The sequence below is a fragment of the Acipenser ruthenus genome, chromosome 1 (genome assembly GCF_902713425.1).
Source record: "Acipenser ruthenus chromosome 1, fAciRut3.2 maternal haplotype, whole genome shotgun sequence".
In the NCBI taxonomy this organism is placed as follows: domain Eukaryota; kingdom Metazoa; phylum Chordata; class Actinopteri; order Acipenseriformes; family Acipenseridae; genus Acipenser; species Acipenser ruthenus.
The window spans coordinates 65,774,601-65,795,305 of record NC_081189.1 but is presented as its reverse complement, the minus strand read 5'-3'; positions in this window follow the sequence as shown (position 1 = coordinate 65,795,305).

The following is a 20,705-nucleotide window of genomic DNA, read 5'->3' as shown; positions in this document are numbered from 1 at the left end:
TGATCCCGCAGGTGAAGAAGCCGGATGTGGAGGTCCTGGGCTGGCGTGGTCTGCGGTTGTGAGGCCGGTTTGACATACTGCCAAATTCTCAAAAAAACGACGTTAGAGGTCACTTATGGTAGAGAAATGAACATTCAATTCTCTGGCAACAGCACTGGTGGACATTCCTGCAGTCAGCATGCCAATTGCACGCTCCCTCAAAACTTGAGACATCTGTGGCATTGTGTTGTGTGACAAAACTGAACATTTTTTAGTGGCCTTTTATTGTCCCCAGCACAAGGTGCACCTGTGTAATTATCATGCTGTTTAATCAGCTTCTTGATATGCCACACCTGTCAGGTGGATGGATTATCTTGGCAAAGGAGAAATGCTCACTAACAGGGATGTAAACAAATTTGTGCACAAAATTTGAGAGAAATAAGCTTTTTGTGCTTATGGAAAATTTCTGGGATCTTTTATTTCAGCTCATGAAGCATGGGACCAACACTTTACATGTTGCGTTTATATTTTTGTTCAGTGTACATTGTCGCATGGGATTTTCATCCTCAAAGCTTGACAATATTATTAGGAATTTGATTTTCATGCTACATGTAAACATCACCAGTGCAATCAATTAGATATAAATAAACTACTTCATAGTAGACCGCATGCTCTGCCCACGATGTTGCAGCACAATTCAGATAGCTAAAGTACTGTAGTAAACCTTTCAAAATTGACATTGGCCTAACCATTGAAGTGTTATTCATAATGAATGTAAGTAAATACTTTTTAGCTCCCTTTTGTTGGGTTAAAACAAGCTCCTTGTAGAATACGTGTAGTTTCCAGATCTTTAGTGGTTATAGAAATGAAAATAATGTTCTACATTCTCATGGTACTCATTATGCAAGACACACTTCATCTCTTTTTATGATGGCCCTATCTAATTTATAACAGTGGAATCTATTACTTTAATAACCATTCACATTTCTTATGTGTTTTCAGATTTGAAATGAGATACTTAATGTACACAATCATTGACTACTGGTGAGAGATGACTTTCAAGTATTCCTTAATTCAAATGTTCAAAATGCCAAAGTAATAAAAAAAAAAGAAAAAAACATGCTGATGGATTTCTATGTTTTTTATACTACTGTTTTTATTATATAAGCAGCAACCAAATAACAACTTTCATACAAGTGTTGAGACTTCTAGCCTTCTAGGCGTTTTCAGATTTAATTAACACTACAGAATGAATATTTATTCTGTTTTGGAATCTGTCTTGCATTCATTCAAATTCAGCGACAGAATATTTGGGCCAATCTGTATTTATTTATAAAAGATTATTACTGTTTTGTTGATGAAATGTGAGTGTGAAGACTATCAAAAACAAACACTAGACAAGGCATTTCCAGTAAAATACAGGTCATGATCAGAAATCAATTTGGACAATGTTTGGTCCCAACTGGTTCAGATTAGTGAGTCTACTCAAATGTGTTTCTAGACATCTCCATGGAATATTTAGAAATTACGTACACATAGCCTTATTTATGAAGAATAGTGTCTTCAGGTTGTTTTAATAGGATGAAGCTTATCACAATTCATATAAGGCAGTCAAGTGAGGTGTATAATTTGATTTTAAAAAAGCGAAGTGTTGCTGCAATTTACCCTCCTGTAAGATACTGCAGTACCTGCAGGGTCCCATTATTACTATAGCTGTTTAACAATAAAAAGCAGCATGCACTTGGCTAACCAACCACAATCCAATTGAGATGAAGTCTAGTTTTCATTGGGGTCTTGCTTGTGTGGAGTTTTACAGATGGGTGAACCATGACACAAAGAGGTGAAAATGATTGCACAAAAACGTCAGCATCCAAAATACATTTTTAAAAGCAGCATCTCCAGGCTCTAATGCCACAGTGGTCATTTATGGGTTTTTTTTGGTTTTTTTCCAATGCTTTTGACAGACAGCTGGGTCAAGAGATTTTAACATCATGTCATTCAGGTAATTCTATTCACTATTCCACAAGTAATAGACCAATACAAATGTGAGTGTGGTGCAACTGGTGTTGAATGTTTGTATTATTTCATTTATTTATTATTTAAAATATTTTAGCACAAAAGACTCATTGAGATGCAGCATCTTGTTTCCAAGAGCATCCTAGAGGAGAAAATCAAAATCACACAAGAACTCAGGGCCTACTCAATTGTGTTACTGTCTTTTTAATACTGCAAAGGACAGACAATTGTTATTTCTGTATAGCAATCCCAGTTTCTGGTCTACTTGTGATACCAATTGATCAATATAATATAGAATTGGTACTAGAGCCACAAATGTGACACCTAACTGTAAATCCCAATTCAGCAACTCATTAACTAAATGTGAAACCCCAGGGACCTGTCTCAGCACATCATTATGCCTCAGTCGATTTAACTTGTCATTTGATTTGGGTACAAAAAGACTTCATTAGATGTATTAGATGTAAAAATAAAAAATATATATATATATACTGATGCACAACAAAAACGCAACAGTGTAAGTTTTACATCAATAGCTCATCGGGCACATCATGTTATTTACATTTTAAATAGTGAGCAGGTAGGTTTGTTGATTGTTTGAGTAGTATTGTTCCTTGGGATAACAAAATACTGAGCTCAGGTCATGTGATTTCATAAAAACTGCAGGTGCTCAGTGTTTGGCATTTTAGTTGAGTTAAAATTGCCAAAATGAGTTGACTAAGAATCTGAATAAATAGCCATTTGAAAAGACGTGATTTTAATTAACACAAGAACAGCGAAAGATACGATCATGCCCCGCTTGAGTAATGAAGATCGCCTGGTTGCTATCAGCATGATTGAAGGTAGGCTGTCTGTGAGAGATGTTGCCTGGAGAATGAGATGTTCTGCTTCAGCAATCAGCAGACTGGACCAGAGAAACCAGGAAACCGGATCTGTGAGGGACAGGCCACGTTCTGGAAGGCAGAGGGTCACCACACCAGCCCAGGACCGTCACATTTGACTGATCCATCTGCGTAATCGTTTTCAGACTGCAGTGGCTACAGCACTAGAAATTCCAGGAATAAATAACCCGCGCATCAGCAGAATGAGCGTAGCTCGCAGTCTGCATGGAAATGATTTTCATGCTTGGAGGATTGTTCAGGGGTAACATGTTGACAGCTGGGAGAAGAAATCGCCATCTTCTGTGGGCCAGAGAACATCTGAGGTGGCTGCAGAGAGAGTGGTGGAGTGTTTTAGACAAATCTAAATCTAAAACAAAATGGCCAAAATGGTTTAATAGATCAATTAAAAAAAAATATTCAGCGAAAAAAGGCACTTTACAGAGCGTTTAAAAGGGACCAAAAACAAAGCACACAGAAAGAGTACTTGGAACTGCAAACACAAGTCAAAAAGGAAGTTAGAAAGGCCAAGAGAGAGATAGAAATCAATATTGCTAAGGGGGCTAAAACCAATTCTAAAATGTTTTTCCAATATTATAACAGCAAGAGAACATTCAAAGAGGAGGTTAAATGTCTAAGAGACACAAATGGCAAAATCATAGATGAAGAAAAAAAAATAGCAAATATATTAAATGATTACTTTTCAGAGGTTTTTACAAAGGAGGACACGGACAACATGCCCCACATGTCGACCTGTTCCTATCCAATTTTAAATAACTTTAACATAACAGAGGCAGAAGTGTTAAAGGGACTAGGAGCTCTTAAAATAAACAAATCCCCTGGGCCAGATGAGATCCTCCCAATAGTACTCAAAGAAATGAAAGTTATTTACAAACCGCTAACCAAGATCATGCAACAGTCTCTTGACACAGGGGTTGTACCGACAGACTGGAAAATAGCAAACGTAATACCAATCCACAAAAATGGAGACAAAACCGAACCAGGTAACTACAGACCAATAAGCCTGACTTCTATTATATGTAAACTTATGGAAACTATAATAAGATCCAAAATGGAAAATTACCTATATGGTAACAATATCCTGGGAGACAGCCAGCATGGTTTTAGGAAAGGGAGATCGTGTCTAACTAACCTACTTGACTTTTTTGAGGATGCAACATTGAAAATGGATAACTGCAAAGCATACGACATGGTTTATTTAGATTTCCAGAAAGCTTTTGACAAAGTCCCGCATAAAAGATTAATTCTCAAACTGAACGCAGTAGGGGTTCAAGGAAATGCATGCACATGGATTAGGGAGTGGTTAACATGTAGAAAACAGAAAGTACTGATTAGAGGAGAAACTTCCAAATGGAGTGAGGTAACCAGTGGTGTACCACAGGGATCAGTTTTAGGTCCTCTGCTATTCCTAATCTACATTAATGATTTAGACTCTGATATAGTAAGCAAACTCGTTAAATTTGCAGACGACACAAAAATAGGAGGAGTGGCAGACACTGTTGAAGCAGCAAAGGTCATTCAAAATGATCTAGACAGCATTCAAAATTGGGCAGACACATGGCAAATGAAATTTAATAGAGAAAAGTGTAAAGTATTGCGCGGGCAATAAAAATGTGCATTATAAATATCATATGGGAGATAGTGAAATTGAAGAAGGGAACTATGAAAAAGATCTAGGAGTTTATGTCGACTCAGAAATGTCTTCATCTAGACAATGTGGGGAAGCTATAAAAAAGGCTAACAAGATGCTCGGATATATTGTGAGAAGTGTTGAATTTAAATCAAGGGAAGTAATGTTAAAACTCTACAATGCATTAGTAAGACCTCACCTAGAATATTGTGTTCAGTTCTGGTCACCTCGTTACAAAAAGGATATTGCTGCTCTAGAAAGAGTGCAAAGAAGAGCGACCAGAATTATCCCGGGTTTAAAAGGCATGTTGTATGCAGACAGGCTAAAAGAATTGAATCTATTCAGTCTTGAACAAAGAAGACTACGTGGCGATCTGATTCAAACATTCAAAATCCTAAAAGGTATAGACAATGTCAACCCGGGGGACTTCTTTGACTTGAAAAAAGAAACAAGGACCAGGGGTCATAAATGGAGATTAGATAAAGGGGCATTCAGAACAGAAAATAGGAGGCGCTTTTTTACACAGAGAATTGTGAGGGTCTGGAACCAACTCCCCAGTAATGTTGTTGAAGCTGACACCCTGGGATCCTTCAAGAAGCTGCTTGATGAGATTCTGGGATCAAGAAGCTACTAACAACCAAACGAGCAAGATGGGCTGAATGGCCTCCTCTCGTTTGTAAACTTTCTTATGTTCTTATGTTCTTATGTTTTATTCACTGATGAATGCCATTTTGCCCTTGACAGACCTGACGGAAGACAACGTGTGTGGAGACATCATGGCGAGTGTTATGCTGACTGTTGCGTTGTTCAAGCAAGCCAATCTGGAAGTGTCGATTTTTCCAGCAGGACAATGCAAGACCACACAGTGCTATGGTTACAATTGCATGACTTCAAGAAAACAATGTCGAGGTCTTGCCATGGCCAACTTTTTCTCCTGACCCGAGTCCAATAGAACATCTGTGGGACAAAATTGCCAGTGCCATCCACAGGAGACAGCCGCGACCAGCCAACCTTCGCCAGTTTTCGTTGTGCATCAGTATATGTATATACAATATCATACATATTGCTTAATGCTGAAATGATTTTTCCATGCACCAATGTACAACATATCGAAATGTTGGGCAGTTGGCTCTTTGAGCTAAATATATATATATATATACATATATATATTGCTGTATGGTACAAGCTAATATCCACCCCATAATAAAACAGTATAGATACAGGTACTGTACATGTGTTCTGGAAAATTCTGTCCCATTTTCATAGAAAAATGTGACATCACTTTCAGTTGATACAGACTATCTGAGACAATATATACTGAATATATTTGTTTGGTGTTGCATAGTTTTAAATCTTTGAATAATTTAGTATGTATATATATATATATATATATATATATATATATATATATATATATATATATATATATTCCCCTCATTCTAGAATTTTTTAATATTTAAATTTGTATTACATAATCTAAAACTCTGCTGGAAAGCCAACTGAACACTTACAATGTAGAAGACTGTCAAAAGTGTCTTAGTGGATCAGATAATTTGTTTTTCTTACCATATATGCTATTTGACTTGTAACTTGCTTGAGGCATTGCTGTCACCTAAAAACACAGTGCATGAGAAATATGCTCAGGGATACAGAAGCACAGCTATCATTACAAAGTTACTTCAACTCTAAATATTGCAAGGACAGAGAAGCGGAATGTGGTTCTTTTAAAAATGTCACATTTAATAAGCAAACCCACAGGGTGTAAAATAGCATGAAATGTTTATTTTTTTCCTAACACCAGCAAGTCTGCTAAAAATGAGGTAGATGCTTAACAGACTCTAAGAGAAGAGCATGGGGTAAAACAAGTTAGAATAAAGAGTGGGGAGTTAACTACTGTCTATCTACAGAATCTTTTTGGCAAACCAAGGCTGTAGCTATTTCAAATGTTTAATGTATTGATTCATGTTTCAGAATAGGTCTAGACACTTTAACGTCACATGTGGCAGTGGGGTCTCTTCAATTGATCTAAACAGTGGATACCACTGCTGGTGAAATCATTAAAATATGAACCTTTCTGATTTTTTTTTCTTCATATTTCTAAAGACAATAAGAGACTAACATGCACTGTTGGATGGTTGAGTTCCATAACCTTCATTAATGTTGAGATCCTCTGCCATTTAGATCAATTGAGTATATTATAAATGAAGAGAAACATTCAATCATATTTTCCACTCTTTAATTAAACTTGGCTAGAGTCATAACCATTTAAATGAAAAACATTTCAATGTTACTGGCTATAACAATGTAAAAGGTATGAATGTAAGTGGCATTTTCAGAATTAACTTACATTAGTAGTATGTAATACAGTAGTCCATGACATTATACTTATATTGTCATTTTCATAATAGTATAACAAATGAAAAAAAAACTTTATTAATGTTTTAACACATCTTACCTAAATAGGTTGAACTGTAAAAGATCTTTTTAAAATAATTTGGTAGTCTGAAGCTACTGTACTATGTTTCATGTTAGCACTTTTTCCAATTTAATTTTAATGGCCTTAGGATAAAGAAATGTAAGGTCAGAGCCCCATGGGTTAGCCATTTAATCTACAAAACCCTTTTTATCCCCTCTGTGGAGCAATGCTCAGTGTATATAATGGTACACCGACACAATTCTATTTCGTAGGGAAGATTACATTACAAAACCTCAGGTCATATTTAGAAAGTGTCAATCTCTTGCATGGCTGGCCAACCAAGGTAAGATCCCAATCGCTCCCATAATCCAGTAACATCTTGGGTAGGATGCAGAGTGCAATTGTGAGAATTGCACAGATTTTTAGCTGACTTGGTCCATCAGGGCTGAAACAAAGTAATGTATGGTGATTTCAAAGATAAAAACCCAATTTCGGAAGACCGGCTGGTAGTATTCCACAGTAAGTAAAGTAAAATGCAATTTAAACAGGGTGTGTCTGACTTAGACAACTTTATTCTGGCTAAAAGCTGGTTCTCTTTTTTTGCACATTTGTTTTTGGTTGGAGTCACTGAACTAAAGCCATATTTCTTCATTCTACCAACAGATTAAAAAATGAATATATTTATATTTCTTAAACACTGCACAGCTCTAACCAAATTATTTGTCTTTATCAAAACCTGAAAAAAAGATGAGTTGATTTTTTTGTAAAGAACTATGAGTGACACCAAGGCTCCACAATGCCGAATGCAAAATACCACCTTGGCACTCACTAAAATAAGCATTTTTTAAACTCATTGAAAGATATGAAAATGTTCTGAGATTCAATTTTGAACACCCACGCTGCAATCAAATCAAAAAGAAAAATTGAGAAACTGAGCAAGATTATTTACACTTGGCCCTATTCATTGAAGTGTCAGTCCCAAAATGTCTTATGAAGTATAATGTTAGGGATCTGTTTCTGAATTCTAAATGTTAGCATGAAAAATGTAAGGTTTTCAAAATTCAGAGGATTTGTTAGTTTTTGTGGTTTGCACATCATTAACTCAACTGGAATATATATAAAGCAGTCTCTTAAACAAATAGCCTGTATTGTGCACAGTATATGTGTAGAATATTAAAATATGTTACCTTAAACCAGAAGAAAAAAAACTGAAGACATTTCAAAGAAAAGGCAAATCTTATTTTTCAAAAAAGAAAATATGATTAATCACTTTGATTCTAAGAAAACATGTACAAAAAGAAAATTGGTTCTGAAAAGACTTCAAAAAACGAAACACTGATAAATACAGCCCACAATCCTCTGTTTAGATTCTTCAGAGATAAACTAACCAAACCAAAGTGGTTCAAACCTATATATTTGTCCTTGAAAAAAATCGGTTACTCATTAGCAGGCATCAGCTGAACACTAGAGCACTGAGAACAGATTCATTGAAATGTCAGTCCCATTTAAATTGTAATGTGCATTTGCTGGGTTCAATTTACTGACTTAAGGCCCCATAGTTAAAGTTATAAGTGATCAGGTGGCACTTAAATTGATAAATTGGAAGCGCCAATTGCTTTTTTATTGATTCATTTTATAGCCAACAGATGTGAAAGAAACAGAAACACTTTGCTAGATTTTGAAGAGACGTGGTTAAAAAGTAAGGCAGAGCATAAAGTCCTTTGCATTTGATTGGCATTGCACCCCCACCATACATTCATCTTTTAACAGTCAAATGTAACCTCAAGTGGAGACTGTTATGTGTAATACACTCCTGCACCAGTATCACAATTACTCACTTTATAGTATGAGGTCAAACACAAGCCGTAGAAATATATATATATATATATATATATATATATATATATATATATATATATATATATATATATATATATATATAAATTGTGGTTAATAAATTGTGAGTTTACTCAAAAAAAGCTTTCCATACAGCTAAGCTTGGCATACTATATATGTGTAGATAGCTATAAAGAGAGCTATTACTTTTCTACATCGACGAGGGATATAGATTTTGCTGATAGGCTCTCATAGATATTCTTAAAAAACGAAAGCCCTGCACATGTCATTATGTATATATGTTGTGTGGTTTTGGCAGAGATGGTTTGAAAATCCATGCCTGTAACTTAAATGTCTGCACACTTCCCATCTAATTGGACAGGCTAACCACAAGCAGGGGCGGATCGTCCACTAGGGGTGCTAGGGCGCCGCCCCACCATAGCAGAACACAAGAAAAAAAATAAAAAGCATAAAAAGGACTGTGAACAATTAAGTGCTTAATTCTGACATTTACTCACATTCTTAGTTGTTATTATCCACAGCAAATGTGCATTTTATGGAAAAAAATATTTATGCCAAATCGTTGGTTATGCTTATCGTATGCCTCTTCTGCTGGTTCCGGGGGGTCGCGCCCGGAGGATGACCGTTTATGAGCATGCGTAGTTATGATTTTTGGCTGAAATTGTAGCCTAGCTTTTCGCTGCTCCTATTAATCCCATTTGGGGCGGCGAATTTAACGCCCAATGGGGAGTCTATGCATTTACCATCTAGACACACTAGATGGTGGTTTATAAAATATTGCTATATTTATCAAGACAATTAATGTTGTAGCCAAATAGCAGCCTCAGAATAAGAACATTAAACAAGGAGAAAGAGAAGAAGTAGTTTGTAGCTCGCAGCCATTTTTGTTAGAAAGTGAACGATGACAGAACAAGAAAGGCCAATGAATGCCATGGTGTCTCTACAGCAAAGTCCGTTTGAGCAGAGAACTCTGCCAGAAAAATTACAGATCAAGGAGTTGGGCCAGGATCAGCCAAATATTACAGTAAATCAGTAAAGCAGAGACAGGGGGAAATTGTACAACCGGACATTCTCCAGAACATGGTACGAGAAAAAGCCCTGGCTGTATGGGTGTGCATCACGCAACGCGGTGTTCTGCTTTCCATGTCTGCTGTTTCGGACAACTGTTTCGGATTTGGCCTGGACTGACCAAGGGGTGAGCGACATGAAGCACATCTCGGAAAAGACGAAAAAGCACAAACACGGTAAAACCCATATGCAGTATGTGGTAAAGCTAGCGATGTTGGGCAAAGTTAACATAGCTACCCAACTGGATGAGGGCTATAGAAACGGAATTCGAAAGCACAATGAAGAGGTAGACAGGAACAGACATATTTTTGTCAAAAATCATTGACTGTGTCAAATTCTGCGGGATCTTTGAGCTAGCTTTACGTGCCCAGGACTGTTTCTAGGTTTAGAGGATTTGGTGTCAACGTTGGACAGTGCTTTAAAGGAACACCTAGAGGGCACTTCCAAAACAGTGCAAAACAAACTGCTAGACTGCATGCTCTTGGTAATGAGACAGCACATTGTGGATGAAATAAGTCATGCCGACTTTGTAGCCATTCAGGGAGATGAGACAACCGATGTCTCAACACAGTGCCAATTATTCCTGGTCTTTTGTTACATGGACAAATTAAACAAAGTACAAGAGGTTTTTTTTGGCTTTCATACATTGGAGAACACAAACACGGACTCTATAGCCACGGCCTTGTTGGATCAGTTTGATGCCATATTCCCTGAGCAAGTTCAGAAAAACAAGCTAATTGCTCAGGCATATGATTGGGCTAGCGTGATGCGTGGAGCGACTGGGGAAGTGCAAAAGTAAATCCAGGACGTATACCCGAATGCCCATTATGTGCACTGTTATGCTCATCAGCTGAATCTGGTTATGCAGCAGGCTGCCTCGCAAATTCCATGTGTGCGTGTTTTCTTCTCTGATCTGAGTGGGTTCGCTGCTTTCTTTTTCCAATCGCCAAAAAGAACCAGTGTGCTGGACAGAGTTGTGGTGCACAGACTCCCGAGATCATCACAAACGTGGTGGAACTTCCTCAGTCGCGCAGTGAACACTGTTTGAACACAGAGATGATTTAATCCAGTGTTTCCAAGAAATCCAGGAGTCTGCCAGGGATTTTGATTCAACCACAGTCAGAGAGGCTGGGGGATTCCTCAGGCTGTTGGAGGATGGTGAGTTCAATTTCTTTTTGGAGCTCTTCCACAAAATCATGCCACATGTCGACATTCTGTTCAGCCAACTTCAAAAGCGGAACATTGACTCTGTTTATGTCCAGAGGATTACAAGTAGCTTTGTGGACAATGTGCAAAAGGTGCGTGACTGTCCACGCCATCAGCACAAAGTACACAGGATTTCACCAGGCAGCTAAGCGACGGCATCCAGACCAGCAGCAGACAAATGAGAGGATGGCAACTGAGGTGTGTGACACCATCCTCGCCCATGCCAAGAAGCGATTTGCATTCACAAACCACCTCATAAGTGCCACATTGCTGCAGAGTGATTTGTTCAACAATCACAGCCAATGCTTCCCTAATGATCAACAAAAACAAACTGCAGACAGAACTGTCTCTCATCTATGACAACGCAGACTTCCATGGTTGCAATGGTGCACTCGCTCTCTTCAGATTCCTGATGGAGAACAACCTCCAGGACACCTTCACAGAGACTGTGAAACTCTCACAAATTCACATTACAACTCCAATGAACACAGCAGAATCTGAGAGGTGTTTTTCAACACCAAAAAAGATCAAGACTTTACTCCGAAACACAATGACCCAGGATTGCCTCAATGCCCTTGCAATGCTCTCCATAGAGAAGAAACTCATGAGGACATCCCAGAGTTCAATAAAAAGGTAATTGAAAGGTTTGCCTCCCAGAAAGAGAGACGGGCAAAGTTTCTTTATAGGTAAATGCCTGGCTGTTTCTGATCCTCACCTGTGTGATTCTGTGTCAGCTGAATGATGTGCATCCATAAATGAAGGGGATTGACACCTGTATAAACGTCAACTCTGACTTTCTAATGATATAGTGCTTTAAATCAAAGTGTAGTGGTTTTATGTTTCACACATTTAATTTCTATACATACAGACGTGCTCAAATTTGTTGGTACCCCTCCACAAAAAACGAAGAATGCACAATTTTCTCTGAAATAACTTGAAACTGACAAAAGTAATTGGCATCCACCATTGTTTATTCCATATTTAATAGAAATCAGACTTTGCTTTTGATTTTTTATTCAACATAATATTGTAAATAATAAAACAAATGAAAATGGCATGGACAAAAATGATGGGACCGCTAACCTAATATTTTGTTGCACAACCTTTAGAGGCAATCACTGCAATCAAACATTTTCTGTAGCTCTCAATGAGACTTCTGCACCTGTTAACAGGTAGTTTGGCCCACTCTTCCTGAGCAAACTGCTCCAGCTGTCTCAGGTTTGATGGGTGCCTTCTCCAGACTGCAAGTCTCAGCTCTTTCCATAGATGTTTGATAGGATTCAGATCAGGACTCATAGAAGGCCACTTCAGAATAGTCCAATGTTTTGTTCTTATCCATTCTTGGGTGCTTTTAGCTGTGTGTTTTGGGTCATTATCCTGTTGGAGGACCCATGACCTGCGACTGAGACAGAGCTTTCAGACACTGGGCAGTACGTTTCGCTCCAGAATGCCTTGATAGTCTTGAGATTTCATTGTGCCCTGCACAGATTCAAGGCACCCTGTGCCAGGCGCAGCAAAGCAGCTCCAAAACATAACCGAGCCTCCTCCATGTTTCACTGTAGGTATGGTGTTCTTTTCTTTGAAAGCTTCATTTTTTCGTCTGTGAACATAGAGCTGATGTGACTTGCCAAAAAGCTCCAGTTTTGACTCATCTGTCCAAAGGACATTCTCCCAGAAGGATTGTGGCTTGTCAATATGCATTTGAGCAAATTCCAGTCTGGCTTTTTTATGTTTTTCTGTCAAAAGTGGAGTCCTCCTGGGTCTTCTTCCATGGAGCCCACTTTCGCTCAAAAAGCGATGGATGGTGCGATCAGAAACTGACGTACCTTCACCTTGGAGTTCAGCTTGTATCTCTTTGGCAGTTATCCTTGGTTCTTTTTCTACCATTCGCACTATCCTTCTGTTCAATCTGCGGTCGATTTTCCTCTTGCGGCCGCGCCTAGGGAGGTTGGCTACAGTTCCATGGACCTTAAACTTCTTAATAATATTTGCAACTGTTGTCACAGGAACATCAAGCTGCTTGGAGATGGTCTTGTAGCCTTTACCATTACCATGCTTGTCTATTATTTTCTTTCTGATCTCCTCAGACAACTCTCTCCTTTGCTTTCTCTGGTCCATGTTCAGTGTGGTGCACACAATGATACCAAACAGCACAGTGACTACTTTTCTCCATTTAAATAGGCTGAATGACTGCTTACAAGATTGGAGACATGTGTGATACTAATTAAAGAAAATAATTAGTTTGAAATATCACTATAATCCAATTATTTATTATCAACAAATGTGTCCAGGCCATTTTAGAATATCTTTGTAGAATAAGCAATAATTCATCTCTTTTCACAGCTTCTTTGCTTTATTCTATGACATACCAAAGGCATGCAAGTATACATGATAAAATAGCTTTTAATTTCATCACTTTTCAGGAGGAATGAAGCATTATTTCAATGAGCTGTAAGGGTACCAACAAATTTGAGCACGTCTGTATGCTGAATGTTTATACTGTAGCTTCTGGGGACTATTTCAGTGGATGAGCGACACAATTGAAAATATTAAATATCATGTATTCTGTTTTGTTTCCATCTTCATTATTCTTAGGCACTGAAGTATTTATTTATTTAGTTATGTTTGCCAACATTTTAATGGCTTTTCTTTCATTTCCCTTACTATCAATAACAGTTTTGAGCATGTCTGCAGGGACCTAAAATACACTATGAAAAATTGCGAGTGTTGCTGGATAAATATTTTATTAGTCATGTATCATGCAAAGCACTGAAAGCAATACTTATTCACAGCAATTCAAGGCTCCATGAAATGTCTCCCTAGGTTTCCAAACTTGACATGAGCTACAAAAGTAGACCCAAGCCTGATCCTGATTTAACATAGGAACTTGTTAGAAATAGCTCTAATATATTTGACATCCATTCTTTAGCAAACTAGTGTTTGCTTCAATAAAATCTATAAACACCTACAACAAGCTGTGACTGGGCTGCTCAGAGGACCTCAATTAACTAAATTGATAAATTGATTTGATAACTGGCCAACCAATCAGTCACTAGGTTTTTTTCACATGGCTCGCATGGCTGGAGTGAAGGGAAGCAGTTGAATAATTTTCACTAATAATGGAACAGGGGACACATATTTCCCACATTATATAGCTACATGACTTCACATGTTAAAAAATATACAGTATAACCAGTGTTCATTGAGCATCTTATTTATTATATAATGCCACCCTCACATTTCACCATATATTTCCAGACAGCCCAAGTTTGAGATATTGTTTTCTGGGAAACCAGAGCAGGGCTGGTGGGGGTGGTTTACAGTATGGACAGCCAAAGAAAATGTTTCAATTTGTGAGCTCCAAGGATAAGCTGCTAGAGAGTTGGCAAATATGCAGTTATAGAAATATATTTGCCTACAATTCATAGAAACAAATCATAAACTGCAATTAATAATACAGAGGTTATCACAGCAATACATGGATGATGCTGTTTATCAGCTGCATAACCCCAAAATCATCAGGATATTATATTATAATCATGTCAGCTTGAAGCAATACAATCAAACAATAGTCAGGTGTACTTGACTTACCTGTACATGCCTATAGCAGTCATTTATACCTCCATGGGTGATGGAAAAATCATCAAGGCTTAGTTGCCATTTGAAAAGTCATATTTAGGTTCGATGTTGAAAGTATAGTTCGGCAATTAAATCAGACTTTATTTCCTGTTCAATATGCAATATGTTAGTGGTTAGTGATATAAAGACACCAACTTTTAAAACACCCATTCCAACCATTAGAAAAGTATGCTTTCTATTATACAATTTTCCCTCGTTATAATGCCACTTGCATTCAGATGTATAAACCAATGCTTTTTTGCCCTGTTATACCACCTTGCCATCTGCCAATGCAACACATGTACACAAATGCACTGAAGTCTCCCTCATGTTACCCTCAGATAGATACTCATAACAAATTAATATGCAAAAAATAACTGCTTAATCTTTGACACGTTAGTTGTTTACAGTACAGAACACACTATTGTCATTCTTGTACTGAAAAATACAACATTTTGATTGCTAAAATGCAGTGTTTGTAGTTTATTGGGTTTTTAATAGCCTTTGTTATTCTATAAGTTATACCCTGCTCTTTATCACACTAGCTTGGTTCCTGTCCCATAGTTGACAGTATATTAAGAGAGCACTGTATTAGAAGTGCAATGACACCTGTAAACTAAATTACTATTAAACTCTAGGTTGACCATCTGGGACTGTCCATTACTGTTCTTGGCAAACTGCTGATTCACAACATAATTAGTTCAAATTAGTTCATATAAGCAACACACTAATACCTAATGAAGCCAATGCAAAGAAGCCAACACTCGGGTGATATGTTTTTTTTTTTTCTGGTTTTAGTCAAGATTCTAGCAGCAGCATTTTGAACAAGTTGCAAACTAGACAAACATTTTGGGATGCCAGAAAATAACACATTGCATTAATTAATTCTGGAGGATACAAAGGCATGTACTAGTCTTTCAGTGTCAGATGTAGAAACTATTGGTCTAAGTTTTGTAATATTTCTCAGATGATAAAAGGCGATTTTGTAATCTTTTTTACATGTTTCTCAAATAAAAGTGTAGGGTCGGAGATCACACCTAAATTTCTCATTTCTAGTACAGGTTCAGAAGGTAGTCTGCTGAAATCCAGGCCAAATGATTCAAGCGTATTTAGCTGGTTTGATGAACCCACTAACAAAACCTCTGTTTTTTCTGCATTCAACATTAGAAATGTTGAGACATCCAGCCGTTAATGTCAGTAAGACAAGATACTGTATTGGTCCCAAAAGAGGCAGCACCAGATTTTAGAGGCAAATACAGCTGGGTGTCATCTGCATAAAAATGGAAATTTACTCCATGTTTGCTTATAATATCACCCAGAGGAAGCATATAAATGGAAAATAATAAAGGACCTATAATAGAGCCCTGTGGAACACCACAAACTAAATCGGACAATGCAGATTTTTCATTCCCAATTAATACCTATCAGAAAGATAAGACTTGAACCAGGATAAAACAACTCCAGATAAACCCACAGAATGTTGCACACGATTGATTAAGATAGAGTGATCCATGGTATCAAAAGCAGCACTTAGATCTAATAAAATTAAAACTGATAAATAACCAGTCAGTGCCAATTAATAGATCATTTAATACTCTAGAGCTGTCTCAGTACTATGTGCATGGCGAAAACCAGACTGAAGTTTTTCATAGATGTTGTTTTGTGTCAGAAACTGATGCAGTTGATTTGCAACTACCCTTTCTAATATCTTTGCAAGAAAAGGAAGATTTGAAATAGACCTATAATTATGTAAAATTCTTGGATCCAAGTTATGTTTCTTGATCATTTGATCAAGCCCAGAAGAAAGTGAACCATTAATAAAATTAAGAATATAGGTATTAAGAGAACAAAATATTTATTTCAATAATTTAGTTGGAATAGGATCAAGAATACAGGTAGTAGGTTTAATATGCTTGACTATATCATTTAAACCTATTAAGAGTGGATAAAAAATAACCAGAATAGGTCTGGTAGGTTCTACTGGTGTTAAGTCTTTCATCACCAAAGACATCTGTGAAATTTGATTTCTGATGTTTATTATTTTACTATGGAAATAGTAAATTAAGTCATTGAAAGAGACTGTAGCAGCAAAAGGATTGCACAGAGGATTAACTAGTTCATTCAAAATAGAAAAAAAGATATCTATGATTACCTTTGTTAATTTCAATTAAGTTTGAATAGTATGTTGATCTGGCTACTACCAAAGCCTCTCTATACTTTACTTGATGGTGCTTCCATATAAGATAATGTACATGTAGTTTAGTACCTCTCCATTTACGTTCTAAATTTCGACCATCCCATTTAAGTTTTCGAGTGGCGTCATTAAACCATGGCGAGTATTTTTTTAGCTAAACATTTCGAACCTTAGCTGGAGAAATAGCATCAAGGGTACTAGATAGAAAGATATTATAATTATCAACAAGCTCATCCATAGTTACAGAGTGCAAAGGTGGTAATAAACAGCCAAGTGCCAAGTGACTTGGTGATCAATGGATGGGAAAGGTAATGCAAAGTTAGCATTGGATATTATCTAATCATAGGTATTTGATTAATCTTGAATGTCAAATGTATTTCAAGACATTTCACAATGTTGCTGCATTTTTCTTGAAATAAAATGCTAGAGCATAAATACTTGATAATATGAAAACAAATTTGCAATACGGTGTGTGTGACACGGTAGCGTTGCGGGCCCAGATGGTATCGGCTGAGAAGGAGACTCAGAGACAAGGAAGCTGTAGTTTAAGTGCTGCTGCGCAGTTTAATAAACAAAACATAAATCAAAAAGTTGAACAAACAAAAACACTGCTCACAAAGCTAAATAAAAAGGTTTAACAAAACAAGTAACAAACACAAGAAACAGGAACAAAATAACCAGCTCAAGGGCCAAAACAAAATGTTTAAATAAAATACAAAAAACGTAGGCTTGGCATTCGCCTTCCCTACTAACATACAGTTTCCAAAATAGCAGCAGCAGCACAGCACAAACTCCTCCAACAAACAAAGCCTATTTCCCCTTTTTTATATCATGTGGCTGGAGTCTAATTATCATCAATGATTCAATTAGCTCCAGCCACACTCTCACATGTATTTTGGCAGGGATAGGAAATTAACCCCATCCATGCTTACCACCAACAAATCACCACAAAACAATATTATTTACAGGCAGTGCCCTGCCCTGCCACAATGTTGTAATGACTAAAGCAATACAAATGCTATATATAGAATGGGTGTTCAATCTGTGTTATTTCGTAGTTAAAATATAAACACAATGGGTGAGTTGTTGAATAGATTGTAATAATACTTTGCTTTTAATCACATAGAAATCTGTTGCCATTTGATTTAAAATGTAATTAGAATTCTATGAATAATGCAATTACTGAAATTAAAATTAATTGACATGCTAATATAAGTGTAATACAATTTTGTTTATATTGAATTGCCATTATATGAAATATATTAATAATGCAATACAAATTAAATCAAAATACATTGACATGTTAATACAATTGCAATGCAAGTGTGATGCCATTTTGTTTAACCAATGGGAAAGTCTTCTCCTTGTTATGCAGCTGTCCAATCATTAGTGAGCAGAGGTGGGACATAAATATGCTGGGGTGCACGTGTAAGAATAGCTGAATTTCCCCCGATATTGCTAATATTATAGAGACCGTTATTGAGAATTATATTGATAACTTTGAAGTATTATTTAGCTGCAGGGTCACTTAAAACAACATCTCACCCAAAAGATGTATTACTTCCATCCAAAATATCTGAGTTGGCCAGAATTTACTATTTTTCATATCAGAGGGTTTCGAAGCTTTATTATCATTTCCATCATCAATGAAAAACCCCTGAGAAATAAAGATGGTTCTATCGAAGGACCAATTACTTTGGCTACATAGGTCTTCCCATCAAAGGGAACCAATGCCTTATACAAGAGAAAAGGGATTGAGGGTCACTTGTGACAAATGTATGATTGTAAGACCAGACCATTTTTTTTTATATCCGTAGTTAATCTGAATTCAGTCTGGCAACCCTGTTCAGTACACATGGAATTTCAAAGACTGTGTGGGGAAATTGTCAGCTGTCTGATAATAAAGGCACGCCTGACGATTAAACAATAACTTTGAAGTCTTATGGTAATTGCAGCTGGTGCAAGAATGGAAATTCAGGAGCAAATTCCTTTATACATATACATGTCAATCCTACTGTGGAAGGATGGTGGGTGATTCACTAACACACAGGAAACAGAAGGTGTACTTGAAGCACCACACAGGTGCCCAGTTTTATTGTGCCGGGTGTATTTTTTTCTTTTAGCCCGCAGAGGGCGCGGTTCACTGTGGTCTGCTTACCAACGATGGTAAAAACAGAACCACGAAATACCAGATGTGGTACAGAACAAGTGCTCAAACAATAATTCAAAAACCAAAGGCGAAAGTAAAAAGGAAAATAAAACATAGTAACAAAACTACAAATAAAAGGTGCTGCACTTCGTTAGCGTTACCCCAGCCGTCGCTAGCCGCACGGCCCGGGTCTCTGTCCTACTCTGACCGTCTCCTCAGTCTACCCTAGAACTACACAGGGGGTCTGCCCACGGGTTCCCCACTAATATTAAGTTTCTTTTCTTTATCGTTTTTGTTTTCTTTTTGGTCCCGGTTTTCTCTCTGTCCCGGCTGTTCTCAGCTCTCAACCCGAGCGCCCGTACTTCCCGGTACGTCTTTTAAAAGGGCAGATCTGAGGAAACAGCAGAGTATTATTTTATAGGGTAAACAATCCCATTAAAGCCCGCCTCCCAGCCACTCAGAGAGGGGGAAAGCGCACACACCCTCTTCCCCACCTCTCCTTGTCACCGCCATGACTGGCAGGCCGACCCCACGGGACTGCCGCCCCCTTCCTGCAGCATCGTGCATGCGTAAGACGGCCAGTCCAGATCTCTCCCTGTTACACCTACATTTAAACAATGTCAATATATTGTACCACAGGATTAGATGTCTGTCTTTGTGTTATATACTAGTGTGTAGAAGTTTAGCATAGACTAATAAATATGGATAAGAGGAAGAATAATTAACCAAAAACAGCTAATGTTTAAAAGCTAAACAATGTTGGACATTACGGATGCTTATTTTATTGTTTTGTTCTGCTGGTTTGTTTCTGTTTCCAGTTGTTGAGTGGATTAACATAAATATTGAACTGTAAGTTTGATTATTTTGATTTCTAAAACAAGGAAAGTAAAACTGAATGTAAAGACACTGCAGTGCAAGAAAAACAAATCAAAATGTATCCTTTGTTAAGATTTTTTAAAAAATAATCTTACAGGATGATATACTGCTGCTCTTGTTTTCAATACAATGTGTAAAACAGTATCACCTTTGAGTGCAAAAGAAAACCTAGCAGACTAAAGTGGTTTACAAGACACATAAAATCACGAATGCCTGTATACACCACATCTGAAAAACAACAATAAAACAACTAAAGACACCTCTTTTCAGCAGCACAAGAAACCGTTAAGATAAAAACACTGTCCAATATACTACTGCATTGAAAGCAATTGCTGTTTATCTTTACCCTAGCACAGACTTTATCTTTACCCACACAGATCCCAAAAAACAGAGAGGACGACTGAAATACCAACATAAAACAAAAAATATATGTAATTTGCTTTTTTACTATATATATTATATATATATATATATATATATATATATATATATATATATATATATATATATATATATATATATACTGAAATTGAAGACGGAATCTATGAAAAAGTTCTAGGAGTTTATGTCTTCATCTAGACCAGGGGTGTCAAACATACGGCCCGTGGGCCGGATCCAGCCCCCGGAGCGATGTCATCCGGCCCGCGGAATATCATTTTTCTTATTTGCTAGGATATTCACTAGGAAAAAAAATGCATGGAGCAGTGGGGGGGCTGTCACACGGCTGGCTGAGTGGTGCCGTCAGATCCAGGAAATGAATACACAGAGACAGGACAGATGAGGTGAAATGATGAAAC